Genomic DNA, 22004 nt, shown 5'->3' on the forward strand with positions numbered 1-22004 from the left:
TGTTGTAGTGTAAAAGCAGCCATAGGCAAGAATGAGTGTGATTGTATTTCAATAAAACTTTATTTATAAAGATAGATGGTAAGTCAGATTTATCCTGTTGGCCACAGATTGCTAACCCCTGTTCTAGTCCAAACACCTCCAATGCAGAAATATCTTCTGTTGCACCCAGATAATTCTATATTTGGACAGCTACAATTACTGGAGATTTTCCTTATTTGAAGCTATATCTTGTCTCTCTGAAACTTTCATCCTGTTACCACCACCATCTCTGACCTGTGGCAGTAGCCTCCTAACTGGCCTACCTGGTTCTACCTTGCCTTTCCTATAATTAATTCTCCATGCAGCAGCCCCTTAAATAATCCTTATAAAATGTAAACCAAATCGTGTCATTCTCCAGCTCAAGATCCTCTGATAGTTTTCTATAACATTTAGAATAAATCAAAATGGTCTACCTTGGCCTATAAGGCCCTAAAGACCTGGTTCATGACTGCTTCTCCTGCTTCGTTTCCTACTATTCACTGCTCTCTGGCCACAGTGGCTTCTCGGTGATTTCCAAGCATGCTGTGTGCATTCCCATCTCAGGGCCTTTGGACTTTTTATTTCTGTCTGGAATTTCTTCTGCCAGACATCTGCAGGGCTTGCTCCTTCCTTCATTTAAGTCTTTGCTCAAAAGTCACCACCTCAGAGAGGACTTCTCTAACTGCTTTATCTGTCACACTCCATGCTTGATTGTATTTTTTACCCTGCTTTATTTTATTTGATATCACCTAACACTAACATTATATTATAAATATGTGTGTAATTCTTTTTATCATTTGGTCCCTCAATGCATGCCAGTTTTACATCAGTAGAATCTATGTGCTTATTTGCTACTATATTTCCAATGCCTAGAGCAGTGACTGGTATATACCAGTTACTTGCTATTTGTTGGATACATGATAAATGTGGCTTTGCCCAGTGCAGTTTCCAAAAATACATATGCTCACTCTTCCATATGACAGCCCTATACACATGAAGGCAAGCTCTATATTCCCCCTAAATCTCCCAGGATCCAGAGATATGTAGCTCCACAACTGTGACATTTTACATTATTCCCTTAGGCCCTATGACGGATCATGCTTCTTAAGTTTTGACCTTGGCTTCCACCTCCACTTGGGAATCAGATTCCATCTGCCCCTGGCCACCCTGGGTACCTGCTTTTCCAGGTCCAGTTTATCTTTTGGGATTGTTGTTTCCAAAGGTTTGCCCAGGCACTTGTGAAAGGGAATCAAACACCTAGTGTGTGGGCATTGGTCATTCCTTATAGCTGTTCAACATCGGAACCCCTTCTTGTGTTTAAGGAATCCCCACCTTATGAAACAGAGCCCTCTATTCAGTACAAAATCTGAAATTTCCATATACTTACTTTCCCAGCCACCCTTACAGCAAAAGTGCAGTCACATGATCTAGGCTTTGCCAATCAGATACTCTAGCCCTAAACTTTGTGGCAGGAACCAGTGAGGTTAAGAAGCAGCAACTGGCCAAAATCCATTCTGGTGATACTGTAACAAGCACAGCCATGGCATTCTGCTTCAGAGGCAGCAAAGGCAGAGGTTCTAGTGCACACAGCACTGAATCTTCTTCTGAATGCTATATTATGATGTACTTGCGTATTATGTTTGTTGTTTATTGGGCTGTTAGCTCCAGGGGAGCAGGAATCTTTGTTTTGTTCAGTTATGTGTCCCAGCATCTAGAGCAGAGCTCTAGATAGGAACCCAGTAAATACTTATGAGTGAATGAACACTGAGATGACACTTTGTAATGTACCAGATTGACAAAAGTTCATCAGTGAAAGTGTGGGCAAATAAATATTTACACATTTTTGGTAAGATCATAAATTGCTGCAAATTTTTAAATCTAAAATTTAAGATAATTCCACATCCAGAAATTTATCCTGCATAAGTACACTGAGATCTTAATTCAAAGATGTTCATTGCAGCATTATTTGCAATAACAAAATATTGAAAATAAATTAAATGTCAATCCATAGGGTTTGGGGTAAACAAATTTTTACATATTCATGTAGTAGAGCTATATGCATTGACATGGAATGATTTCTAAGACCCAGAACAGTCTGACATAAATAGTACCTGGTACTAGTTTACAAAGACTTTTATAAAAACTTTTTTCAGAAGGGTATACACATGAAAGTTTTTTACAGTGGTTGGGAAAGGGGGGAGGTTTGGGGTTGGTGAAAGAAGGGAGATTTTTGCTTACTTATTTTATGCCTTTCTGTATTATTTGACTTTTTCCCATATGCATGTATTCATATTTTCAAAAACAAAATTAAATGAGTTGCATTCTTACTAATCAAGTTAGCAAAGTATTTTGGTTTTGTTTAGTTGTTTTTAATGATAATATGCTTGACAGGAAAAGATACTGTGAAATGGATACCCCTACGTTACTAGTGGCATTGTAAATTGTTATAATCTTTTTGGAAAGAGATTTGATAATATGTAACAAAAGTCTTTAAATATTCATGTCTTTTGATACTATAAAAATTTTTAGAAATATATCACAAGGAATCTATCCCATCTATGAAAAGTGCTTTATATTTAATATATAAAGGGGTCAATGAAATTATTAAAGTATCCCAATATTGGAAACAAATTCAATATTCAATAATATTAATATATTAATTAAAGCACATCCATAGAAAGTTAATGTTATCTAATTATTTAAAGTGATATTTACAAAGATTTTATTATAAAATAAATATGTTTAAGATATAAAGTTAAGAGAAAAAATAGCACACATTGTTAGACACAGTGGACAGGGTGATCACTACCATATTAAAAGATATTCTTAGAAAAATACTGAGAACAAAATGTTATTAGTGGGTAGCAGAACTTATTCTTACCCTAGCTTTCTATAATTTCCAAGTTTTCTATAATAAGAATTTATTTTATAATGGAAAAAATAACTATTCTGTAAAGAAGGAAATGAGGCACATTTGGTATGATTTGTTCATAGTCCATTTATATGATGCTAAATTAATCTACCACTTTAATTTCTAAATGAAATTATCATTTACTGTTTCTAAAAATTGGCTACAGCATTTTGCCAAGGATCAGTCATCAAACTTGTTAATTTTTATTAACCAAAGATACTAATTACTCATAGCCAAGTACTGCTGATTGTCTTCAAATATTCATGGGCCTCCTCTCCAGCCCACTCTTTGCCCTGGTGAAGGCTTTTATCCTGACCACACTCTCAGCTTCATGCATGTTTCCCTCCATTTCATCCTCTATTCTGCCATAAGGGCAATCTTTCTACAACATTGATCTACCACATCATTCATTTGCCTAAACCACTCCATGGCTCTTATGGCTCCAGAACCATAGACTTCAAGCTTCTTCGTGAGCCTTCAAAGCCCTCCTGCCTCGAGTCCCTGTCTGCCTCTCCCCATCTCACTTCAGCTCTGAGAATACAGAAGTGATCACGGTTCTCTGAGCTCATCCTGCCACTTCACACCATTGCTTAAATCTGGAACCTTCATCTGCTAACTGTCTGCCTTCCTCAAGCCTCAGGTCCAACATCTGCTCCTCCAGGGAGACTTCTCTGACTCACCAGGCTGAGTGACACCCCCCTCCCCCAGTAGACACACTTTAATAGAGAGCTTCAAAATTGCTTCCCAAAAGTGAACAAATCAATATGACTTATTATGTTTTCAAAGTATTTGTGTATATAATAACACCTCTGACCTTCATAATAACCCTGTGAAACAGGCGAGAAAGACATAACCCCCATTTTATGAGCAAGAAATGTAAGTTTCAAAGACAATATACTTGGTCACAGTCATGTGGCTCACAGGGTAGAGCCAGGGCTGGAATGCAGGTGTTCTGACCCTAACACAATGTTCTTGTCTCTTCTAACTTTGCTTTTTGAGCTGCTAAGACTGGAAAGGTGAACCTGGAAAGGCTGAAGACTTGGTAGGGAGAACGGAAGTCTAGCTGATGGAGAATCTTGAGAACTAGTCTAAGGAGTTATTCTTGCTAGTTAACCACGATTTATTGAGTACCTACTCTGTTCCGGATTTGGTGCTGCACATTTGATGCAAATTGCCTTGCACAGTGGTCAGGAGCCAGACACTACAGCTAGATGCCTGGTGTGAGTCTCAGCTCTGTTGCTCAGCGTGTGCATTTGCGAAACTCCTCCATGTTGTAGTTTCTCATCTGTAGAATGGGGCTGATGAAGGTACCCCCCTTAGGCAGTAATGGTTAATACCCATACAGCCTAGAACACCGCACACAGTATAAGCTAAATCCATATTGTTATTATTATTACATTGTCCAACCCTTAAAACATCCACATTTTACATACGAAAAAGCTAAGGCCCATAGAGGTTAAGTTGCCCAAGGCTGCATAACTAGTAAGTGACAGAGATAGTTTTAGCCTAAGCCTGTCTAAGGCTGAAGTCTGTGCTCTTTCTACCATGCAGAAATGCCTAATACTTAAGAAGTTGGGCTCTGGGGTTATAAAGTCATTGGTCAACATCTTCTGGTGATGAGATCTTGGGCAAGTTGCTTAACCTTCTCAATGGTGGTTTCTACTTCTCAAAATGATAGAACATACCTCCCAGCACTATTGGACATGTTATATGACACAATATACCTGGCACACAGGAAGTGACCACATATGTGAATTATATTTATCATACTGAGAGCTAGAAGGATGTAATGAAAAGGATGTTTGCAGAAACTCTTCTTGGCAGCTGTGTTGGAGGCCTGTTTTAAAAGTAGGGAAGGGGCTGTTGCAAGAACCTAGATACGAAAAGGGTGAGAACCCACCCTAGGATACTGGCTTCAATAGGAATGCAGGAGGAGAAACGAAACAGGAAGCTCACAGGTGAATGAGTAGGTATTGTGAACATGGTTGCTAGAAGTTTTAGAGTTGTATATATGTGTTATATTGTATGTTATATAAATTATGTCTTTAGAGTTATAAATTTCATCGAGTATATTAATATTGCATTTTTAAGTTCTATTTAATAATTCTCAATGAGGACGATGATTTTCACTAGCTTTATTCATGATGCAGGCCTTGAACTTTTAATCTATATTACTGGTGAAATTAATATGAATGATGGATATTTTCTAACCTGATTTAAGAAAATCTAAACTGATTTACTAACTCAGTTAAGACTTTAAAACTCATCAAATACCATTATAACAACTGTCAACCAGAAAACTCATGTCTGTCAAGTGGAATTATGGTGTAACAAAAACTCTGTTGGATACAGTATTCTTAGTTTACAAGGCCCAAGCAAGGGGAAAATGATGCCTAGGTGTTTGTTAAGAATTGATGGCTAAAAGCATTATATTCCAAACGTATTCTTGTCTCTACTCCCTTTTCCTTCTTGAAGGAATCATTACATGGAAGTTTAGATAAGACTGCAGTTAGACCATATATAAAAATGGAACTCTCACCCACACCCTGCAGCAACCTACCCAGGAAATCAACCCCTTATCTACAGTAAACAACCCAGGAAGCTAGCCTACTACAAGTCAAACTTACAGGAAGTCATCTAGTCACCCCTGGCGACGACCCAGGAAGCTAAACCGTAACTTTTGTAACAGTCAGCCCCAAATTGCCAGGACTTGCTTAATAACCAACAGCTTCCCTAATTTTTGTTCCCACTTCCAAGTTAGGACCAACCAGAGAAAGCCAATATGCACCCCTAACCAGTCGTGTAGGCTGCCCCACCTCTAATTAGCTGGACTACAGCTTCCTCATGCCAACAGCCTCCGATGAGGAAACACCTGAAGTGTTCCTGTTTCCACTATAAAGCTTTCCCACTCCCCTACCAGCCTTTGAATCTCTGTCAACATGCAAGTGGTAGTGGCTGACTCCCTTGTTATGGCAGGTTCAGACTAAAAATAGGCTTTGCTTTTCTCATTTGGTTGTCTTCATTTATTTCCACACTTGAGAAATAAACACAGAAATTTTTATTATTCTGGAAATTATGGCAAGACTCTTGGTTTTAAAAGTATCAAGAATAATATACTTTACCTTTGGCATCAGTAGCAGTTATGGATTGTATAAACAAAGTCCAAGTGACTTAGCACAGAGCCGGGTAGGTACAGGAATGGTATAAAAGAGGAATGTAGAATGTGTATTAAAAAGTAACCACGTAGGAAGAGGTAACAAATATATTAATATGATTTCTCTTTCCAATCACATTTCTCTTTTTGCCTTGAGAACAAGTTGCACATGCATCACTGTTAGTCATGAAAAATGATAATTACCATTGAAGTGATTTACGTTTCCTGTTGTTTCCTCTACCTCTTTTAATTCCTGGTGTTGCCTTCTTTCTTTAGCCGGCTTGAGATAAGCCTTTTCCTTTGAACAGGAGAAGCATCTTTTTCATCACATATTTCACTGAGCCAGAGGACCAGCTACATAATTTGCGGTCCTAGTGCAAAATGAAAATGAGAGGCCCCTAGTTCAAAAATTATGAGGAACTTCCAAACAGTGACAGCAGAGCATCAGCTCAAGCATGAGGCCCTTCTCAGTTGCTCTTGAGGCCTGCCCAGATTACACACCTGGAAAGCCAGCCCTGCTAGGCTGAAAGGGAAACAAACACATTCTAGGAAACATTTCTCCCCTTTCTCTGCTTCACCTTCTCTTTGCTTTTCTAAGGGAATAATCTCTGGAAAAATGCCATCCTTTTCATAATAATAAAACAAAAAGAAGAAGAGCAGAATGTTTTCCTGACCTTTCTGTCCCAGTTACCTCCAATTTGTATTTTGGAGGTACCGTACTCCCAGGGAGGAAAAGATTCTGCCTGTGTTCTCTCTTTGGTCTTCATCAACTGCACTTTATCAATTCGGAGACCTGGAATCCTGAAAACTGAGCACGTGGGACCATCAGATGGGATTTGCTAGGCTGGAAGGCCACACAAAAGCAAGACTAATGCATTCTTTTTAAGAAAGGACAGAAATCTGTCAGTGATAGATAAAAATTAGATACTGGAAGTTTATAAACTGGGTTAAATGAATCATTTGATTGTTATTTGCTAAAAATAATAAAAACACACATCAAATAGCAAGTGGCCATGAATATTTAACCACCACAGGGTCCTTTTTTCATGTGTAGTGCTTTGCAGCTGTTATAATGTACAGCAAAGAAGGAACAGTGGGAAAGTTCTGTAGACAAAAAGGGGATTCTTGTTGTCTTTTTACTGTAAAGAATCAGCTATTTTTTTAATTAGAAAAAATGAACCTATGTTATCCTGCAGTTTCAAAATACCAATCTTCAGCAGTAAGACCAGGTGATGCTTGTAAATATGATTATCAGGCAAGAAATCCATTATCCATACTCCTCTGGAAAATTTGTTGGCATTGAGTTTAGGCAGCATAATTGCATAAAAGGCTTGAAAGTTTTTCAGAACAGGATTTAACTAAGACTACATTCTATAAAACTAAGAAGTTATATTAATTTACATAAAACCCAAACACCTTGCACTCCAGCGTGGCTTTTCTACAATCACAAACATGCGATTCATGAGTTTTGTAATCTTCTAAGGAAGTTAGGGCATTTTAGAACAATCATCCCTCAGAATCCATGGGGGACTGGATCCAGGACCCCCATGGACACCAAAATCCATAGACGCTCCAGTTCCTGATATAAAATGCCATAGTATTTGTATATAATCTATGTACATACCCACATATACTTTAAATCATAACATAGGTTACTTATAATACCTAATGCAATATAAATGTTATGGAAATAATTGTTATACTGTACTGTTTCTTGTATTATTTTTATTATTGTATTATTATTTTTTCCCAAATATTTTTGATCTACAATTGGTCAAATACACAGATGTGGAACCCACTGATAGAGAGAGCTACTGTACTTACTTTAACTGTGTTCAGGATCTCAGGCCCCTAGAAAGGAAGGTGCTAACAGGTCTTGTTATGTCTTCCTTCAGTCTCGTGCTCACACAGCATTTGTGCTGGTGGACATTTCCTGGGAATCATTCAAGCCAGTGTGCTCATTGCTCCCATAACCCAAGATCCTTTAATTACCTTCTCCCTTCAACCCTCACGCTTTAGAAATGTTCATCACCAAAATCCATTCACTAAGTGTAGCCTTAATATGGGACACTGTTATCTCCATTAGGCTTTAGAATTAATTAAAATAATTAATTAATGGATTTCCTCCTTAATAATAATAATAACTAAGTGTATTGTGCCAGGCGCTATTTAATCATGTTGTATCCATCATCTCCATGCAGACCCCCCTAATAAGCTTGTGTATGATCCCCATGTTCACAGTTAAGGAAACTGAGCCTCAGAGAGGTTAAGTAACATGCTCAAGGTCACCCAGCCATTACTCTATTTGCCCATGCCCACAAAACTGGTTGGTGCCAATCCAGGACAAGAACATACATCTTCTGAATCTTAGATCTGTGGTCTTTTTTTTAATCTCAACAAATATTTATCAAACTACAACTACATGTAAGACATTTTGTTGGATTCCAAGGGAATACCAAGAACCATACAAGCGCTCTTCAAAATAATTTCCAAAATGCTCCCTGCTTTGGGGTCCATACTGCACACTGACACACCATGAAAATGATTTTCTTAAAGTCTTTTTGGCTCGAAGTACTTTCAGCTGTTCTCTGTTTCATACAGAACCAGTTCCAAGTCCCTCTGCAAGGCACCAAAGGAGCTGGTATAGTAGACAGAGCACGAATGTGCTGACAGATGTGGGTTGCAGCCCAGTGCTGTCAACAACTAGCCTTACGACCTTAGACATATCACAGAATCTGTCTGAGCCTCAGTTTTCTCATCTGTGACCCTGGGAAATGACAGGGTTGTTGGCAGCATTCAATAAAGTGAATAAAGGGCCTGGCATACAGTGGATAGCAATAGGACTCTGTTGCCTTCTCTGTCCCTTCCACCAAATCTAGCTCCAATCTAATCTTCCATGACACAGACGCTCCACTTCAGCCAGGCGGTCTGCTTACCATCCCCTGGACATGGTTACACAATCCTGCCTTTTCTTAAACATTCTCCTCAGTCTAGAGGACCCTCTAGTTGCCTTCTTCCTCCCCATCTACTAAATCCTCACCCTCCAAGACCCCACTCAAGCCTCGCTGCTTCTCCACAGCCCTCCGGAGACCACTCTTTCATGTGTTCCTGAGCACCACTGTCTGTCATGGAGCCAGTACCCCACACTGTTATTAAAATTTTCATGCTCGTCTTATCTCTCCAAAGGTGCTGTAAGCTGCTTGGGGGCAAGCATGGGGCCTTCTTTTCCTTGTATCACCCACAGAGATGACTGCAGTGTGACACCCACGACAAGTGTTCTATAATCACATGCTGAGTGTGTGAATGAGTGCTGCATCGTACTGCATTTTGTTAAATTATATGTATGTGCCTGGGGGTTGAAATGTGAGAAAATGGCACTGCTATTCCTCCTGTTTCTCCTCCTTCTGGTGCAGATTGCTTTTTTAAAAATTATCTGTCCTACCTGTTTTTTTCTTTAACATGTAGTATTTCTTCTCCAATATTTCAATACACCACTTAAAATCTGGCCTAAAAAAGAAAGTATTAAAGAGTATGTTTTAAATGGGGGAAGGAAAAAAAAAAACCCAGCAGCTATGACTAATGTCTTCAATTTATAGTATATCCAATTTGGAGAAGACCGTGCTTTTTCATAAGGTTGCATAACTGTTAACAAAAACATTTTCAGCCACAGGATGTGTTTTTGAAAGAATGTAGCCCTTTGTTAGACTAGGAAAAATGTCAAAAACCAAGGTCCCAGCTTTCCTCGATACACATCCTACCCTCCTGTATAAAGAAGGCACTCAAATACTTGCCAAATTGAATGTCCTCTCCTCATATAATATATGATGGTGGGCAGAAAGTAGGTTGGCTCATTCTCGATAACAATGGTTCACTTAATTCTAGATAGCTTGTCCTTGAGAACCATGTAGGTATTGCCAACTATTGAGTATCAGCACCAAGAATGATTAAAGGGGAATGAGTTCATCCCTGCAAAGTCTAAAAAATAAAAAGACAACAAAATCAACTAAAGGGAATGGAGTGAGAGATGATGGGTGATTTCTACACCTACCTGTTCTGGATTAGACAATCAAAACACAGGGGCTTGTATATTATCCGCTTTCTAATATTTGTTGTTACAGCTCTTTGGGGGTGGAACAACAGCGAATAGTCTTTCAAATGAATCATGAGTACAGAACTCCAGTTAACTTGTTGACTGCAGGCTTGTGAGGAAGTGAGACCCCAGGGTGGATAATAGGTCACATGGGTGAATACCTGAAGTTAACACAGTACTTCAGCAGTCTTTTCCACTCTCATATATGAGAATGTAAAATCTGGGCTAGAACTAAGATATTATGAGAGTATGACCTAAGAATGAACTGAACATAATCTCTTTAAAATACACAAAAATAAAACTTTTTAAAGTTCGTGAACTATAACTTACCAGTAGTCCAATAGAAAAGTTTAAACTCTTAGTTGCATAACAGTACAAGATTTTATTTTTAAGCACGCAAAAAAAAAAAAAAAAAGGTAAAAAGCAACAACATCTGATCCTATTGTCTATGTCAAGCTAATAAGAACAGGTTTAAATTCTAAACTCTTATTTTGTTTTTTAGGATTCGTTTTCCTGCTAAAGTAGATGATGTGAGAATTAAGATCTATAGAACAGTTTTGAATCAATGATCAAAAGCAAAAAATTGTTTTCAAGGACAGGAATGAATTCTGACATTTTAATTACAAGCTCAGTGGAAAGTTTGGTAGTAGACTGTGAGCTCTGAAAATTATTATGTTGTCATTACAAATTAATGACTATAAAAGAAATCAGTTTTGAATGCTAATGGTAAATTACAGAGAAAATTTTAATGGAACTGCTTTGTATCTCCTGATGTAGCAAGAGTATTAATCATATTTGATTTAAAAAATCCAAACAGTTGAAAAATACAGAGACATAGATTTTTTAAATGGTATATAAATACAAGTCAGCTTTTTCTTAGCAATTCAAAAGGTGCTCATCATAACATCATTTGTAACATCAAAAAACTAGAAGCAACCTAAATGTTCAACAATACGAGAATGAGTAAGCAAATTATAGTACATTCAATTGGTATATTAAGCAATTATTAAAAATTATAAATATAAATTATATCATGGATTGAAAAATGTATATATAGGCATACCTAGAAGATATTGCAGGTTTGGTTTGAGAGTATTGCTATAATACTAGTATTGCAATAAAGTAAGTCACACAAATTTTTTGGTTTCCTAGTGCATGGAAAAGTTATATTTACACTATATTATAGTCTATTAAGTCTGAAATAGCATTATGTCTAAAAAACAATTTATATACCTTAATTTTGAAATGCTTTATTGCTAAAAAAAAGGCTAATGGTCACCCGAGCCTGTAGGAAGTCATAATCTTTTTGCCTGTAGAGGGTCTTGCCTTGATGTTAATGGCTGCTGACTGATCAGGGTGCTGGTTGTTGAAGGTTGGGGTGGGTGTGGCAATTTCTTAAAATAAAACAATGACGTTTGCTACATCGATTGACTCTTCCTTTCACAAAAGATTTCTCTGTAGCATGCAATGCTTTTTGATAGCACATTACCCACAGTTGAGCTTCTTTCAAAATTGGACTCAATCCTCTCAAACCCTGCTGCTACTTAACTAAGTCTATGTGATATTCTAAATCTTTTATTGTCATTTCAACATTGTTCACAGCATCTTCACCAGGAGTAGATTCCATCTCAAGAGACCACTTTCTTTGCTCAGCCATAAGAAGCAATTCTTCATCCATTCAAGTTTGATCATGAGATTCCAGCAATTCAGTCACATCTTCAGACTTCACTTCTAGTTCTCCTGCTATTTCCACCACATCTGCAGTTACTTCCTCCACTGAAGTCTTGAACCTCTCCAAGTCATCCATGAGGGTTGAAATCAACTTTTTCTAAACTCCTGTTAATGTTGATATTTTGACCTCCTCCCCATAAATCATGAATGTTCTTAATGGCATCTAGAATGGTGAATCCTTTCCAGAAGGTTTCAATTTACCTTCCCAGATCTGTCAGAGGAATCACTGTCATGGCAGCTATAGCCTTACAAATTGTATTTCTTAAATAATAAGATTTGAAAGCTGAAATTACTCCTTGATCCATGGGCTACAGAATAGATGTTGTGTTAGTAGGCATGAAAACAACATTCATTTCCTTGTACAGCTCCGTTAGAGATCTTGGGTGACCAGGTGCGTTGTCAATGAGTAGTAATATTTTAAAAGAAATCTTTGTTTCTGAGCAGTAGGTCTCAACAGTGAGCTTAAAATATTCCATCAACCATGCTGTAAACTGGTGTGTTGTCATCCAGGCCTTGTTATTCCATTTATAGAGCACAGAGTAGATTTAACATAATTCTTAAGGGCCCTAGAATTTTCAGAATGATAAATGAGCATTATCTTCAACTTAAAGTCACCAACTGCATTAGCCCCTAACAAGAATCAGCCTGTCCTTTGAGACTTTGAAGCCAGGCATTCACTTCTCCTCTCTAGCTATGAAAGTCATAGATGGCATCTTCTTCTAATAGAAGGCTGTTTCATCTTCACTGAAAATCTGTGGTTTAGTGTAACCACCTTCGTCAGTTGTCTTAGGTATATCTTCTGGATAACTTGTTACAGCTTCTACATTAGCACTTGCTCCTTTACCTTGCACTCTCATATTATGGAAACAGCTTCTTTCCTTAAACCTCATGAATCAGACTCAGCTAGCTTCAAACTTTTCTTCTGGAACTTCTTCACCTCTCTCAGCCTTCACAAAATGAAACAGAGTTAGGGCCTTGCTCTGAATGACTCTTTGGTTTAAGGGAATGTGGTGGCTGGTTTGATCTTCTATCCAGACCACTAAAACTTTCTCCATAAAGCTGTTTTGCTTTTTTATCATTTGTGTATTCACTGGAGTAGCACTTTTAATTTCCTTCAAGAATTTTTCCTTTGCATTCACAGCTTGGCTAGCTGTTTGGCACAAGAGGCCTAGCTTTTGGCCTATGTTGGTTTTTGACATGTCTTCCTCACCAAACTTAATCATTTCTACCTTTTGATTTAAAGTGAGAGACATGAGACTCTTCCTTTTACTTGAACAGTTAGAGGGCATTGCAGGATTATTAACTGGCCTAATTTCAATATGGTTGTGTCTCAGAAAATAGGGAGGCCCTAGGAGAGAGAGAGAGACGGGGAATGGCAGATCAGTGGAGCAGTTGGAACAAACAACATTTATCCATTAAGTTCACAATCTTATATGGGTGCAGTTTGTGGTGCCCCAAAACAATTACAGTAGTAACATCAAAGATCACTGATCACAGATCACCATAACAAATATAATAATAATGAAAAAATTAAAAATATGAGAATTACCAAAATGTGACACAGAGACATGAAGTGAGCACATGCTGTTGGAAAAATGACACCAATAGACTTGCTCAATAAAAGGTTGCCACAAATCTTCAATTTTTAAAAAACATAGTATCTGCAAAGCACAATAAAGCAAAGTACTCTAAAATGAGATATGCCTGTAATGTAGTTTTAAATCTTATATATGTAAACATTTATTTATGCTATGAGTACATCATGTAAAAATATGCATTAGAGAAAATAATAGAAGAGAATGTACAAAATGTCTATAAAATTTATATTTGTGCAGTATGAATTTTTTTCAAATTTCATGTAATGTTTTAAATTATATTTATAATTTTCAAAAATTAATTTCCATTTTTAAAGTCCTGCCATTTGCTGGAGCATATTCATTAGTTTGAACTGTATGAAATTGCCAATTTTCAATCATTTTTGACCTACAAAAATTACAATGTATAGTTCATCCTAATATTGTGTTAGGTATTATAATTGTCCAGTTAACAAAATGAATCTGTTTTTGGAAGAAAAGTTGCTAACTCCTATTCTAAAATGTCCTTAACCTTCAAAATGGAGTCTAACTTTTGGAAAATTATTAGTGAAATAAAAACCTGAAAATCACATTTGAAAGCTGTGACTTTAAAACAATCAGAACCCAAGGGAGGGTTTTAATTTTTAAGAAAATGAACTTAGTTCAGACTGTTCTGAGTTGATGCAGAGTTACTGGTATTGAATTTTTTTTTACATCTTTGAAATTAAGTGTCATGTTCATTTTTAATTATTCAATGGCCAGTATAAAGTAAAACATTCATAATTTAATAAGTAAATTTGCTTCTGACCTGTGCTGGGAATGACATTTAAATTGCTTCATACTCTGTGATTACTCAGAGATAATTAGTCCTCTAAATATTACTGTAATGAAACCATGAGTTTAATGAATCATACAAGTTCAAACCAAATAGAATCTTTACTGAATATTTAAATTCAGCATAAAAATTATTTAACAATTGGTTAGAATTTTAAAAATGTTTTAGGGCAAGCCAGGACATGAAAATGTGAAGTGAAATTGAATGTATTCATAAGAACTTTGAAACAACAGTTTTAGAGAAAAGAAGTTGACCGACTTGGGTTTGAGGTAAAAAGAGACTTCACCTTTTCTATACAATTGCTATTATAAATATTTGGCTTTCTGGATTTTGGTGAAGCATTTTGCAGTCTTCTATAATATATTTGTTATTAAAGTATAAAAATATGGATTCCTTGAAGAAAGATATAGGAGGGCCAGTGTGTGCGTGTGTGTGTGTGTGTGTGTGTGTGTGTGTGTGTGTGTGTGTGTTTATGTTCATATCTGTGTCAGCACCAAGCATAGTTAGTGCCTGGGACATGGCAGATGACAAATAAAAGTTTAATAAATAAATACCTGGGTTGGTTGAACAGAACCAACCAAAAACAAAACTTCATTGAAAACAAAAGTACAAATAAAGCTCTTGAAGGGAGGTCTTTTACATACCTTGAGCTTGACTATTAAGTCCTATTTCCAGTGGCTTAGATCTAGATGAGACACATTAAACAAATGTTCCAAGTAATACAAAGTTGGTGGAAGTAGTCAGTGACATCAAGACAGTAACTTATCTTATTAGTCTTGAAATGATGAGTTGAAGGCTGTATGATGATATTTTGCAGCAATAAATGCAAAGTCCTCCATTTAAGTTTTTTAAAAAAATCAATTTTGCAGCTATTGGATGGGAGAAACTGACTTGGTAGTAACTTGTGTATCAAGAACCGGGGAGTTCATGTGATAACAAGCTTAATCTGAGCCAACAGTGCTTTTTTAAAAAAAAACTGTAGTAAAAACACATAAGATAAAATTTACCATCTTAACCATTTTTTAGCGTATGGTTCAGTAGTGTTAACGATATGCATGTTTTTGTGCAACAGATATCTAGAACATTTTCATCTTGCAAACCTAAAACTCTATGTCCATTGAATACTCCCCACTCTCTACCCCAACCCCTACCATTTTATTTTCTGTTTCTAATAGTTTGACTTCTTTATATACCTCATATAAGTAGAATCATGCAGTATTTCTCTTTGTGACTGGCTTGCTTCACTTAGCATAATTTCCTCAAAGTTTATCCATGCTGTAGCATGTGAAAGGATTTCCTTCTTTTTAAGGCTAAATAATATTCCATTGTGTGTGTGTATCACATTTTCTTTATACACTCATCTATTGATGGACATTCAGATTGCTTCCACCTCTTGCCTATTGTGAATAATGCTGCAATGAACATCCGTGTGCAATACCTCTTTGAGATTCTATTTTCAATTCTTTTGGGTATATATCTAGAGGTAAGATTGTTGGATCATATGGTAATAATATTTTTAATTTTTTGAGGAACCTCCATATTATTTTCCATCTTGGCTATACCATTTTACATTCCCACCAACAGTGCACAAGAGTTCCCATTTCTCCGTATCTTCACCAACATTTGTTATTATGTATGTGTGTGTGCACATATGTGTGTTTTATAGTAGCTATCATAATGGGTATGAGGTGATACCTCATTGTGGCTTTGATTTGCATTTACCTGATGATTAGAAGTGTTGAGTAACTTTTCACATGCTTGTGGCTGTGTGTATATCTTCTTTGTAGAAATGTCTTTTCAAGTCCTTTGCCCATTTTTAAATTGGCTTATTTGATTTTTGTTGATGAGTTGTGGGTTCTTTATATATTTTGGATATTAACTCCTTATCAGATATATGGTTTACAAATGTTTTCTCCCATTCTGTAGGTTGCCTTTTCACTCTGTTGATTATTTCCCTGGATGCACAGAAGGTTTTAACATATTAACTGCCATGTGAGTTGTATTTAACTCATGCTAGTTTTGAGTCTGGAGCCTCATGAAGTATATGTAACTCCCATCTCCTCACCTTGGGACCCACGAGAACTGTTTTTCAAGTTGCATATAAATCACACACAGAAAACAATAAAAAATCACAAATTTTTCATTAAATTAAAAGAATCATTTTATTTTCAAAGATTTTATTCTATTTTCATAATAAAACACCATGGCCCCAAGGAAGAAAATTTTTTTCTAGTGTGGCAGTCAATATGTTAAGTTTGATGTAGTCCCATTTGTCTATTTTTGCTTTTGTTGCCTGTGCTTTTGGGGTCGTATCCAAGATATCATTGCCAAATCCAATGTCATGAAGCTTTTGCCCTATGTTTTCTTCTAGGAGTTTTATAGTTTTAGGTCTTACAGTTTAGGTCTTTATGCATTTTGAGTTAATTTTTATATATGGTATAATGTAAGGGTCCTAAGATTAATTTTTAAGTTTGGAATTTTTTATTTTAGATTGTTATATCCTTAACAATATTACCATCCAAATAGAAATAAGCCAACTTAAACTAATTTGTATATAACTAATAAAAGAACACATAATTGATTTTTTTATAGCAAAGATGTTGGGAGTTTTTAGGGCATATTTGTTTCAAACATGGCCTTTGCAGTCAGACAGACCAGCCTGAGTTGAATCCTAAGGCATCACCTACTGTGGACATTTTAAGCCAGTTTCTTGACCACTCCAAGTCCATCTTTTTCCATTTGTAAGAGAAAAACTGGAGTTTCTGTTTTATAGGAAGCTAGTGCAGCCTCACCAGTTCATAGCAGATTTAAATGCAGTCATAGTCTCTGAAACACAACACATCATAAATGGTAACCGGGCTGTTATTATTTGTTGTTATTTGTATTATTATTTGTTATTATTATCATCAAATCTTGATTCATTTAAGAATTTCTGTTCCTTCTCCTGACTACACCAAGACTTAGAATTTATTTAAGAGAACAGAAGTTGAACTTTGAGAAGCTGATATGTCTAATTTTGTTTGTTTCTAGATGTGACAGGAAGGATTTATATAGAAATCTCTCTCAGAAAGTCTCTGTTTAGATGTTACTTGTTCTGGAAACTTAACTGAAACTCTTCACCACTTGGTTAGGGCTGTGCTGTCATAATGCTCTGGCCTAGTAGATCCTTGTGGGGATATGTTGTAGCTTGTGTCTGCTCTTATTCTGAAAACAACTCACTTTCCCCCTGTGCCATGGTCCCTCTCCACTGCATGTAGTCGGGGTGGGACTGTTGGTGAAGCTGCCTTGTACTCCTAGGCCGAGGGATGGACATGCCACCAGTCAGACTCTTTTGGAATTTGAATTGAATGAGAATGATTGACACACATGACCAGTCAGTCTCTTCTGGAATTTGAATTGAATGCGAGTGATTGACACAATTTTAGGAAATGATGGAGCCGATTTATTCCAACTATGGAGCCTTGAACAGACTCTATTTTTTCCTGTCCTCTAGATCTCTGGAGCTATTCAAGTTTCTATTGTTTTGAAGTCCTCTTTCTTTATCTTTTCCTTAAGTTTTATGAGCTGCCTTATATCCTTCCACGATTTTTTTTTGTGCCTGAGACAGCAGATTAGCATCTGTTGCTTGCACCCCAAGAGACTGAATGAATTTAGCACTTGTCACTCTGTATTGTAATTGACAGTTTACTTGTCTATCCTGCCCTAACATCATGTGCTCCCAGGGAAGAGGAACTGTGACGTGGCATTGCCAGTGCGGTGACGAATATGCTGCTTTGTCAGGAGCAGAAATCAATTATAATCTTAGATTTGTGGTAGGAAGTTCTCTGCTCAGCTATTTTTTTTTTAGGTCATCTTTATGATACTTAACAAAGTATTTAAGAGTGTTTGACCATTGGAAATTGCCTAACCCTAGATTCTCCTATTCCCCACGTACATGTCCCCTTCTCAAACACATATTCAGAAGATAACAAATGAAACCAACTGGACTGTTGCAAAGCCTATGCAGTCCTTACATTAGCTGTCCCTGGCCTATGTAGCTTTTCAGAAGCTTTTGTTTTCTTAGAGGAGGGCCTCATCAGAAGTTCTCTTCTTTCCATACAGTTAGCCAAAGCCAAGTAGGCCTGAATTTCTGTGATGGCTCCACTTTCCAACCTAAAGATGCTCTTTGTTATTACTATGAAATCCAGTAAAATATTCAGCTTCACCTTGATACAAGTGGGTAATGTGCATCTCTGAAGACCTCTGTGCAGGAAATCACCCAGTCTCTGCCAGGAGAAGGTTGCACTTGGGGCATTTCTTCACAATGACTATTGGGAACATTTGGGCTTTTGGCCTATCTGTCCATTCATTCAACAAATATTTATCAAGAACCCATTTATCCTCACTAACACTTGTTATTGTCCATCCTATTAATTATAGTCATTCTGGTGGGTATGAAGTGGTGTTCTGATTTACTCTTCCCTAATGACTAAGGATATTGAGCATCTTTTCAAATGTTTATTATATATATATTTCTGGAGAAGTGTCTATTCAAAACCTTTGCCCAATTTTAAATTTGGTTATTTGTCTTTTTATTATTTAGTTGTAAGACTTTTTTATATATTCTGGATATAAGTCCCTTATTGGATATATGATTTGCATATGTTTTATCCAATGCTGTGGGTTGTCTTTTCACTTTCTTGATAGTGTCTTTTAAAGTTCTTAATTTTGATTGAGTCCTGCGTTCTCTGCCAGGCATTAGGGATACAATAGTGAGCAAGACTGGAAAAGGGTATCCCTCTCATGAAGCTAGCTGTCAGTAAGAGGCAAACAACAACAATAATCCGTAATCAAGGGCCATACCAGAAATGTACCCAGTGTTGTGAGACCAACTTAAAAGGTAACCCTTCCTAGTTTGAATGTTAAGAAATGCATATGCAAAAAAGAGACTTGGTCAATATGCTAACCCCCAAATGCTTGGGTTCTAGATTCTACTTGGACAATAGCTACCCTTATGACCTTAGGCACGTCATTGAAGCTATCTTGACCTCATTTACTTCATCTACAAAATGAAAGTGTTAGACTAGGTGATCTCTAGATCCTTTCCATTTCTCTTACAGGTTTTTAAAATTATTATTCTTATTAGCAGCTTTATTGAGGTATAACTTACATACCAAAAAATTCACCCATTGTAATCATATAATTAAATGACTTTTAGTACATATACAAAGTTGAGAAACTATCACCATGATATGATTTTAGAACATTTCCATCACCTCAAAAAGAAATCTTGTACCCATTTACAATCACTTCCCATTTCCACCCCCAGACGTTGACAACTGCTAACCTACTTTCTGTCTCTACAGATTTGCTTTTTTTGGACATTCTGTATAAATGGAATCCTACAATATGCATTCTTTTGTGTCTTGTTTCTTTCATTGAACATGAATGACATCTTTGAGATTTTATAAGGATCATCCATATTGAAGCATGTATCAGTATTTTGATTCCATTTATTGGTGAATAGTATCCTATTGTTCCAGTTCTTTAATGCACTTCCCATTGATTGGCATGTATTATTTCCACTTTTTTTTAATATTGTGAATAATGCTGCTATGAACATTTTCACACAAGTCTTTGTGGGAACATTGTTTTTATTTCTTCCCAGTAGATACCTAGGAATGGAATTGCTGGATCATGTGGTAATTCTGTGGTTAACATTTTGAGAAACTGCCAAAACAAACTGTTTTCCAAAGTGGCTGTACCATTTTATTAATATATTACCATCAGCAATGTATGAGGGGCCTAATTTCTCCACATCCTCACTAACACTTGTTATTGTCCATCCTGTTAATTATAGTCATTCTGGTGGGTATAAATTGGTATTTTGATTTACTTTTCCCTAATGACTAATGATATTGAGCATCCTTTCATGTGTTTATTATATATATATTTTTGGAGAAGTATCTATTCAAAACCTTTGCCCAATTTTAAATTTGGTTATTTGTCTTTTTATTATTTAGTTGTAAGACTTTTTTATGCATTCTGGATATAAGTCCTTTACTGGATATATGATTTGAAAATATTTTATCCAATTCTGTGGGTTGTCTTTTCACCTTCTTGATAGTGTCTTTTAAGTTCTTAGTTTTGATTAAGTGTAATTTATCATGCTTTTTTTCTTTTATTTCTTACCTAATCCAAACTCACAAAGATTTACTCCTATGTTTTATTCTAAGAGTTTTATAGTCTTATCTCTTACATTTAGATTGTTTTATCTACCTTGAACTAAAATTTGTGTATGGTATGAGGTGAGGATCCAAATTTATTTTTTTGTATGTACATACCCAGTTGTCCCAGCACCATATGTTGAAAAGACTATTCTTTTCCCACTGGTTTTTCTTGGCACTTTTGTCAAAAATCAATTGACCACAAATGTAAGGACTTATTTCTGGGCTTTCAATTCTGTCCCATTGATCTTTAAGTTTGTCTTTATGCCAGTATCATACTGTCTTTTTTTCCTGGCCCCTGCCCCCACAATGTATCACACTGCTTGATTACTGTAGCTTTGTAATAAGTTTTGAAACTGGGAAGTGTCCAACTTTGTTCTTCCTTTTCAAGATTGTTTTGGCTATTCTGGGTCTTTGCATTTCCATAAGAATTTGGGGGTCAGATTGTTGATTTCTGGGAGGAAAAAAAAGCCAGCAGAGACTTCTTTTTGTCTAAATATATTTTTAAAACATTATTGAGACATATTTTGAATATAATTCACCCTTTTTAAGTTTCCAATTCCATGATTTTTACAGTAAATTTATCAAGTTGGGCAACTCTCACCATGGATCAGTTTTAGAACATTTTTACCACCCCAATAGGATACTTCACACACATTTGTTGTTAATCCTTATTTCTCTTTGCCCTACTCCAGTCAACTACTTTCTATCTGTAAAGCATTGCCTTTTATGGATATTTTATACAAATGGAAACATGCAATACATGGTCTCTGTCTCTTGTGTCTGGTTTTTACTATGAATAAAGTTTTTGAAGTTCATCCACATGGAAGCATGTATCTATGGTTCGTTCCTTTTTATTGCTGAGTCGCATTCCATTGAACAGATATATTAACAACATGTTATATATCCATTCACCAGTTGATGGAATGTAGACTATTTCTCCTTTTTGACTATTGTGAATAATGCTGCTAAGAACAATCATGTACAAGTCTGTGTATGTGTATATGTTTTCATTTCTCTTGGGCAGATATCTAAGAGTCGAAATGCTGTACCATATAGTAAATTTATGTTTAACTTCATAGGAAGTTGCCAAACTACTTTCCAAAATGGCTGTACCATTTTAAATTCCCATCAGTAATGTATGTGAGTTCCTGTCTTTTCCAACATTAATTATTGTCTGTCTTTTAAGCATTTTAGTTGTTATGAAATGGTGTCTCATTGTGGTTTTAATTTGTATCTTTTCATGTGTTTATTAGCTGTTCATATATCTTTTGTAGTGAAATGTCTATTTAAGTATTTTGGGCCAATTTTTGATGGGTTATTTTCTTATTGAGTTGTAAAATTTCTTTATATATCTTGGATACAAGTCTTTAATATTTACAAAACTATTTTGTCCCAGTATATTGCTTATCTTTTGTCTTAATAGTGTCTTTTGAAGTCTAACAGTGATTTTGATGTGGATCATGTTGAATCCGTAAACCAACA

Source organism: Lemur catta, chromosome 3, assembly GCF_020740605.2.
Source record: "Lemur catta isolate mLemCat1 chromosome 3, mLemCat1.pri, whole genome shotgun sequence".
In the NCBI taxonomy this organism is placed as follows: domain Eukaryota; kingdom Metazoa; phylum Chordata; class Mammalia; order Primates; family Lemuridae; genus Lemur; species Lemur catta.